The sequence below is a fragment of the Chrysochloris asiatica genome, unplaced genomic scaffold (assembly GCF_000296735.1).
Source record: "Chrysochloris asiatica unplaced genomic scaffold, ChrAsi1.0 scaffold00014, whole genome shotgun sequence".
NCBI classification, from domain to species: domain Eukaryota; kingdom Metazoa; phylum Chordata; class Mammalia; order Afrosoricida; family Chrysochloridae; genus Chrysochloris; species Chrysochloris asiatica.
Genome location: NW_006408532.1, coordinates 19,814,943 through 19,824,055, shown reverse-complemented (window position 1 = coordinate 19,824,055; position 9,113 = coordinate 19,814,943).

The following is a 9,113-nucleotide window of genomic DNA, read 5'->3' as shown; positions in this document are numbered from 1 at the left end:
TATACAGGTATACAGGCTCGCGATGAGTTGGAATCTACTCGATAGCACACAATAACAACATTCTTATATTATAATTTCATGCTTGTATAACATTATCCCAAAAGTCTGTGACATTTTGAATATAGATTAATTTTGTACATTATTGCAACTGTAATAAAATTTGTCAGGAGAAGTTTTTTAAAAGGTGGATAACTGAAATCTTAATATGCTCCTGATGTAAAGATTATGTAGTGTTGCCATTGTTGTTAAGTACTGCAGAGTCAATTCTGACTCATAGTGACCCTGTATAGGGTTTCTGAGGAGCAGCTGGTCGGTTTGAACCACCAACCTTGTGGTAGCATTCCAGTGCTTATTCTACAATGCCACACTAGGACTCCAAAGATTGTGTAGCTATGCAATAGAACTCCTATAATATATAAACAAGCATATATTAATTTAATATAGCTAAAGGAGCAAGGAGCTCTGGTAGCATAGTGGTTACGAATCGGGCTGTGAACTGTAGGGTCAGCAGTTCGAAACTACCAGCTGTTCCGTGGGAGAAAGATGAGGCTTTCTGCTCCCATAAAGATTTACAGCCTCGGAAACCCTGTACAGGGTTGCTATGAGTTGGAACCGACTCCATGGCACATTACAACAACAACAAAGTGGTTGCAGCAATTATAGAAGAGTAGGACTATAGCGTAGTGGTTACGAATCGGGCTGCGAACCTTAAGGTCAGCGGTTCGAAACTACCAGCTGCTCCGCAGGAGAAAGATGAGGCTTTCTACTCCCGTAAAGATTTACACCCTCGGAAACCCTATATAGGGTCGCTATGGGTCGGAACCGACTCGATGGCACTTAACAACAACAACAACAACAAGGACTATACAGGAGTACTGGTATGACACTTTGGACTAATGTACTGAACTGTAAAGTCCGTTTGAACCACAAGGTCAGCGGTTCAAACTTACCAGCTATTCCTCAGAAATATTACACAGGGTTGCAGTGTTTCATTCTGTTGTTCATAGGGTTACTATGAGTCGATACCAACTCAATGGCACCTAACAACAACAACAACAGTGAGTCGGAACCTACTTAATGACACTTAACAACAGTACTGGTGTGGTGCAGTAGGATAATCACTGGACTGTTAACTGAAAGATTGGCAGTTCAAATCCACCAGCTGCTCTTCGAAAACCTTATGCAGGGTTACTATGAGTTGGAACTTACTTGATAGCACATAACAATAACAACATCAGCAAGGTATATTATGGTCACATTTCTAAGACAAAGAAGGTATGGAGAAAAGATCACAGATGTTCAACATGAAATGTTAACAAGGTGGAGAGAGTTGAAGAGTCATTTTGTGAAAATATTTCTTCTCTGTAATTTCTGTGTGTGTGTTTTTTTTTATAATCCTAATTCTTGTGAAATTGAGAACCTTCCTTTATGTATGTTAATTGGTATAAAAATCGTTTGAACATCAGTACTATTCTGTGACATATTCATCTCATTTTCTTTTAATGACAGTATGTAAATGCTGTTTTGGTTAAATAAAATTAAATTTAAAATTATTTAAAACAGAGTAAACACTATGGCCCAAACTCATTTCAGTGCTTCCTTATTCCTCTGATTTGCCGTTTCTATTTACAAGATGCCAAAAATCTAAGCACTGAACAAAAGTGTATTTTTACTATTTACATATGCATATTAGCACTGTTATTAATTCAGCCGCAGTGTTTTTGTCTATTGAATGAATAACACAATAGAGACCCTGAAAATTATTTGTAGTTTTCTGAGCTTTTTAAACAAAATGTCTAGCTAAACACATGCGATTCATTTAAATGCTCTTTTTTTGCTCAAGAGGCTTCAATTATGCATTGGGTTGGCTCTATATGCACTGGCATAACACTTGGAGACTGAAAAAGAATAGAATTGTTAAATTTTGAGCATTCTGTTTTATTTTTGACACCAAATATCTGTATAGATGGCATCACTTACATATGAGCAATCACATGCAATATAAAAGCCAAGATTTTTTTTTTATATAATGATTGTGGAGTAACTTTTACCACTGGTATATATATATAAATATATATTTCCAACAAGGAGGTTTGAGACATTTCCTAAAGCCCTATTTTTAATTCACAAACACTCTTTTGATATGTCTACATATCAGAATTGCAACTGCATCCATTTACCTATGAAAGTTTATTTCTACATATATAACCCAGTTTATTTCCTTGGCATGCAAGCTAAATTGAGAATGGATTATATTAGGGATCATCCATGAAACCCTGACAAACTCAGTTACTGTTGCTTGGCATCCAAGAAGTATAGATCTGACTTTAATCCCAGAATGATTATCAATACCATTTTCCAAAGACACTTCCTTCTCATGTCAGTGAGCTTAAAATACATTTTATCATGAAAGGATACAATGTGCTTCATGTTCAAAATGCAATAAAAGATATGTATTGTTCTGCTTTAGACTGTAAACAAAAACTCACGTACAATAAGGGAATACCTTTGTGGAGCACACAGAACAAAAGGGGGCTGCCATACTTCTAAGTGGCACAGCAAAATCAATCCCTCTGGTACCTTCTGATCAAATGAAAAAATAAAATATTTTATATTATTTCAAAACAAGGCCTAGAGAAATACTTATTAATCCTTTTATTTGTGTGGTACAATCCCAGGGTAAAAAGAGTGAAGTACAAAGATAAATGAAGCAGGGAAGCAAAAAGAGTGAATGAAAAGCAATGAAAGATAATGAATTATCAAAGTTAATATAATCTTACTAAAATCACAGTTGTTACTCAGTCATACAACACGTATCTGGAAGAATCATATGAAAACCACATCCCATCAGAGGAAAAAGGCCTTATGGCATATGGGGGCATTACATAATGTCTGGAGATGATTGGGTTGTTATAACTGGGGAAGTACTCACTTAATGAGTAGAGTCCAGGGATGCTGCTAATCACCCTAAAATGCACATGACATTTCCTCTACAACGAAGAACTGTCTGGCCCAAAATGCCACTGGTATTGAGATTGAAAGACTTCTTTAGAATAAAAGTTCTCACTTACTTTCCCAACTCAGGGTAGTCTAAACATCCCTTTCATAACTTCCTTATTCAACTACTACAGGCTTGTCAGGAGGATGGAGCAGGTACATGGGTGTATTGTTGTTGTTGTTAAGTGCCATTGAGCTGATTCCAACCCATAGCAACCGAGTATAGGGTTTCCAAGGAGCAGCTGGTGAGCTTGAACCACCGACCTTGAAGTTCAAACGGCTTTGCAGCCTGACGCATTAACCCACAGAGCCACACCAGGACTCCATAGGCCTGCTAGCTGGTGCTATAAATAGCTACATCTAATAGAATCAACCTGATTTACCCTTCTGTAACCTCATCATATCATAGTAAAAGAGATTTCCAATTGTATCAGGATCCTGCATTCCAATGGCACAAGGCAAAATCTGTAGAACTGTCATTCTTATTTTATGAAAACCTCCATCTCTCACTGGGAAACACATTAAGTCATGAATGTTTATTTTCACATAACTTCTTGAGAAATGGCAAGGATCAACTTTCCAGAGGAAGGGGAAATAGATATTTCATTGATTTGCTTTTCTGGAGTAAAAGGTAAGAGGAGATCATGATGAAAACAGGTTGGCTAGTTTTACACAACTAGACATGAAGATGTTAACATCACCTTTATATTAACAAGAGTAAGAAAGTATCTCTTAATCCTCCCTCAATCACTGCCCAATTGCTAGTCTCACAGAGTCCCTACATCCACATTGGCTTGGAAAAAAAATGACTTTTATGTTTCATAGAGTCCTCTCCAATAAAATTAATGAAAATCTAGTAGCATTTGATTATCTTAATAACAGTTTGATATGTCCCAGTTGTCTAAAAAACTGAAGAATAAAAGGGTCTACAGAATTTAACTAAGTCTATTTTACTGGGCCACGGCCATCCATCAGTTTGCTACCCTGTGGTGGCTTGTATGTTGCTGTGAGGTAGGAAGCAAGGTTACTGATTTTGAAATACCAGCAAAGTCACCCATTTTCAGTAGACAGATTTTAGTGGAGCTTCAGGACTAAGGTGAAGACAGACTAAGAAGAAAGAAGAGGTAGTCTAGTGAACCAAATCATGGTATTTTAATCATCTTATAAGCATGTGAAAGCTGGACAATGAATGTTGTTGTTAGGTGCCATCAAGTCGGTACCGACTCATAGCGACCTTATGCACAGCAGAATGAAACACTGCCCAGCCCTGGGCCAACCTCACTATCGTTGCCATGCTTGAGTCCATTGATGCTGCCACTGTGCCAATCCATCTCGTTGGGGGCCTTCCTCTTTTTCTCCGACCCTCCATTTCTACCAAACATGATATCCTTCACCAGTGACTGGTCACTCCTGACAATATGTCTGAAGTATGAGAGACAAAGTTTGGTCATCCTGGCCTGCAAGGAGCACTCTGGCTGCACTGCTTCTAACCGTCACTGACACAGCAAAACACCAGATTGAAGAAATTATCCAATGGTATCATCAATATTACATGCAAGTAAAATTTTGCTGAAAATAATTTAATAATGGTCACAGCAGTACATAGACTAGAAACTGAAAAGTTCAAGCCTGATTCAGAAGAGGACACCATTTAGAAGAAGGATATCATTACTGATGTAAGATGGATTTTAGATGAAAACAGATAATACAAGAAAGATACTTACATGGGTTTGGTTAACTATTAAAAGACATTCAGTTTTGTGCATCATAACAAACTGTGGATAACATAGAGAAGAATAAAAATTCTAGAACAGTTCATTGTACTCAGAGAGAACTTGCATATAGACCAAGGTAGTCTTTGAACACAACAAGGACATACTTCCTGGTTTAAAATTGGGAAAGGTGTGTGTCAGTGTTTGTATTCTTTCATGATACTTATTCAATCTGCATGCTGAGAAAATAATTCAAGACACTGGACTATATGAAGAAGAATACAACATCAGGATTGGAGGATTGCAGATGACACAGGTTGTTGGAAAGTGAAGACTTGAATCATTTATTGAAAATGAAAGATTATGGCTTTCAGCGTGGACTAAATCACAATGTGAAGAAAACAAAAAATCTCACATCATGATAAATAGAGAAAACATTGATGTTGCCAAGGTTTTAATTTTACTTGATTAGATGCCCAAATCAAAAGCCCATGGATGTAGCAGGTTAGAAATCAGACAACATATTGCATTGGACTAATCTGTTGTAAAAAGCCTTCTTTAAAGCATTAAAGAGCAAAGATGTCACTTTGAGGACTAAGGTCCTCAAATGAAATACCAAGTCATGGTATTTTAATCATCTTATAAGCATGTGAAAGCTGGACAATGAATAAGGAAGAGAAGAGAAGAATGGATGCATTTGAATTATGCTGTTGGTGAAGAATATTGACTATGGACTGTCAGGAGAATTAGCACATGTCTTGGAATAAGTACACCTGAAATGATCCTTAGACGTGAGGATGGTGAGATTTTCACAAGTTTTGGACATATTATCAAAAAGAACTAGTTCCTGGTGAAATACATCATTCTTGGTAAAGTGGAGGGTCAGCGGTAAAGGGGAAATCCCTCAATGGCCTGTATTAATATAGTAACTGCAACTTTGGGTTCAAACACAGCAATAATCGTGAGGATGGTGCAGAACTGGGCAATGCTTTGCTCTGCTGTACTATAAATCAGAACCCACTTGGCAGAACCTAACAACAACATTTTACTTGGTGGATATGAGACAATTATTTTTAATGATAAAATTCAAATTTTTGTTGTTTTTTTAGAGCCCTGGTAGCATAGCGTGTTATGTATCGGGGTGCTAAACAGTAAGGTTAACAGTTTGAATCCACCAAGGGCTCCACGGTGGAAAGTTGAGGCATTTTGCTCCTGTACAGATTTAGACCCTAGAAGACCCTATTCAGGGTCCCTATGAATTGGAACTAACTCAGTGACAAACAGCCATCACCATTGTTGTATTGTTAGGTGCCGTTGAGCCGATTGGATTCTCATTCATAGAGACCATGTACATAACAGAACAAAACACTTCCCAGTCTTGTGCCATCCTCACAATTGTTATATTTGAGCCTATTTTTGCTGACACTGTCAGTTGGTTTGCTGGAGGTCTTCCTCTTCTTTGATCACCCTCCACTTTTCAAAGCATGATGTCCTTTTACAGGTACTGGTCTCTCCTGATAATATGTCCAAAGTACAAGAGACAAAGTCTCACCCTCCTTACTTCTAAGGAGCCTTCTGGCTGTACTTCCAAGAGAGATTCTTTTGTTTTTCTAGCAGTCCAAGGCACTTTTCAATATTCTTAGCCAACACTATAATTCAAATATATCTATACTTCTACAGCTTTCCATAATCATTATTAAACTTTCACATGCTTGTGTTATTGTTCAGTGTCTTTGAGTCAGCTATGACTCATTGTTGTTGTCAGGTGTCATCGAGTCGGAACCGACTCATAGCGACCCCATGCACAGCAGAATGAAACAATGTCAGATCCTGGGCCAACCTCACTACTGCTGTCACACTTGATGCCATCAGTGATGCCACCTGGCTGATCCATCTCGTTGGGGGTCTTCCTCTTTTTCTCTGACCCTCCATCTTACCCAGCATGACATCCTTCTCTAGCGACTGTTCTCTCCTGACAATATGTCCAAACATGACTCATAGCGATCCTTTATAAGGTTTCAAGGCTGCAAATCTTTGCCAGAGCAGAAAGCCTCATCTTTCTCTCTCAGAGTGACTGCTGGACTTGAATGACTAATCTTGTGGTTTACAGTTCAGTGCTTATCCTACAGAGCACACATGCTGCATTTTGCCAATAAATCCTTCAGTAGTGCATATTAAGGCTTGATTTTTTTCTTCTGTGCTTTCAGCTTGAGAAATGCTGATCATATTCTTCTTTTTGGTTTTCTAAATTCAGGTCTTTGCACAATTCATTATATTTAACTTTGTCTTCTAGAGCTGCCCTTTGAAATTTTCTGTTCTCTTTTACTTCATCATTTCTTCCCAACCCTTTAGCTTCTCTACACTCACAACAAGTTTCAGAGCCTTTTCTGACATCCACTGTGGTCTTTTTTCCCTGTCTTTTTAATGATCTTTTGCTTTCTTCCTGTATGCTGGTCTTTATGTCATCACACAACTCCTTTGGCTTTTTGGTCATTAGTGTCTAATACATCAAATCTGTTCTCGAGATGATTTATAAATACAAATGGGATATACTCAAGTTCAAATTTTGGCTCTCTTGGACTTGTTTTAAGTTTCTTCAACTTCAGCTTGAACTTGCCTATGAGCAATTGCGTATGATGGTCTGTTCCGCAGTCAACTCCTGGCCTTGTTTTATCTGATGATACTGAGCTGCCCCATAGTCTTTTCCCAAGAAATAGTTCAATTTGATTACTGCGTTTTCCAACTGGTTAGGTCCAGGTATATCCTTGCTCTTTATGTTGTTGAAAAATGTTTTTTTGCAGTGAATAAGTCATTGGTCTTGCAACATTCTATCATGCAATTTCCAGCATCATTTCCATCACCAAGGCCATATTTTCAATTACTGATCCTTCATCTTTGTTTCCGACTTTTGCATTCCAATCATGAGTAATTACCAGTGCATCTTGATTGCATGTTTGATCAACTTCAGACTGAAGATATTGGCAAAATTCTTCAGTTTCACCCTTTCTGGCTTTAGTGACTAGTGCACTAATTTGAATAATAGTAATTTAACTGGTCTTCCTTTTAGGTGTATGGTTATTATCCTATCATAGATGGCATTGCACTTCAAGATAGATTTTTAAAAATTCTTTTGGATGATAAATGTGATGCCATTCCTCTTCAATATGTTGCTCCTGCTATAGTAAAACCATATGATTGATTCAAAAGAGTCAACATGAGTCTGCTTCAGGTCACCAATGCCTAGGATATTGATCTTTATATGTTCCATTGCATTTTTAACAATTTCCAATTTTCCTAGATTTATATACATTCCATGTTTCAATTATTAATGGATATCTGTAGCTGTTTCTTCTCATTTTGAATTGTGCCACATCAGTTAATGACAGTCCTGATTTTTCTTTCTTTTATTAACTCCATTCACATCATTATGGTCAACTCTACTTTGAGAAGTCAGGTTTTCCCCAGTCGTATTTTGAGTGTCTTCCAATCTGAGAGACTCATCTCCTGAACTGTACCTAACAATTTCCCACAGCTATTCATAAGGTTTTATGAGGCTAACATTTAAAAAGTTGTCCACCTTACCTTCTGAGTCATTCTTTTTGTAGAATCTTAGCTAACCTTTTCACTATGGGAGACTCTATTGGTAATTAAAATACTTGTGGCATAGCTTTAAGCATCGCAGCAACACGCAAACAACACAGAGTATGAAATATGGACCAATGAGTTATGGAAAACTAAAATCAGTAATTGTTAAAAGAAGAATTTGTACAATAAAGCCCAGACAAAAGTTCCAAATGGCAATGTTGAGAGATGAGCTCCAAATGAAAACTCATATTTAATATGATGATATAAGTTTTCTTGCCATTACACTTTGAGTAGATTTTCAATTTCTAATAGTCTCTTTACTGGTGGTTTCATTTTAGTCTGCTTTATGAAGTTTTCTAATCCATAGTCTGAAATGAAAGCAATTTTCAATGATGCCACTTCTGAGCCTTCCTTTCAGACTGCTGGATCTATCATTATTATTTAAACCAGTATGATTTTTGGTATTTTTATCTAGCCATTCTTGGATATTTTAAATTTTCAAATAGCAGTGCATAAACATCCATGGGGTGCATTCTACTCATTCACTTGTCACTAATACATTTTTTTCTTTATTTTTTCTTGTGAACTGAGTGATTGTTTACATGCAAGAACATCACCTTACGCCATCATTTCATTGTAATAATTACAATCCCCTCTGTAAATCATCATTCAACAATATTTGCTTCCATTCTCTCTGTTTTTATTTTGTTTTTGTTTTTTGTGGTGGGGAGACATACACAAAAACCCTCAGGAATATATAATAATTTAAACCACCAAAAGGCACATTATGCAAGCCTGCCTCCTGGCCACCAGCACCCA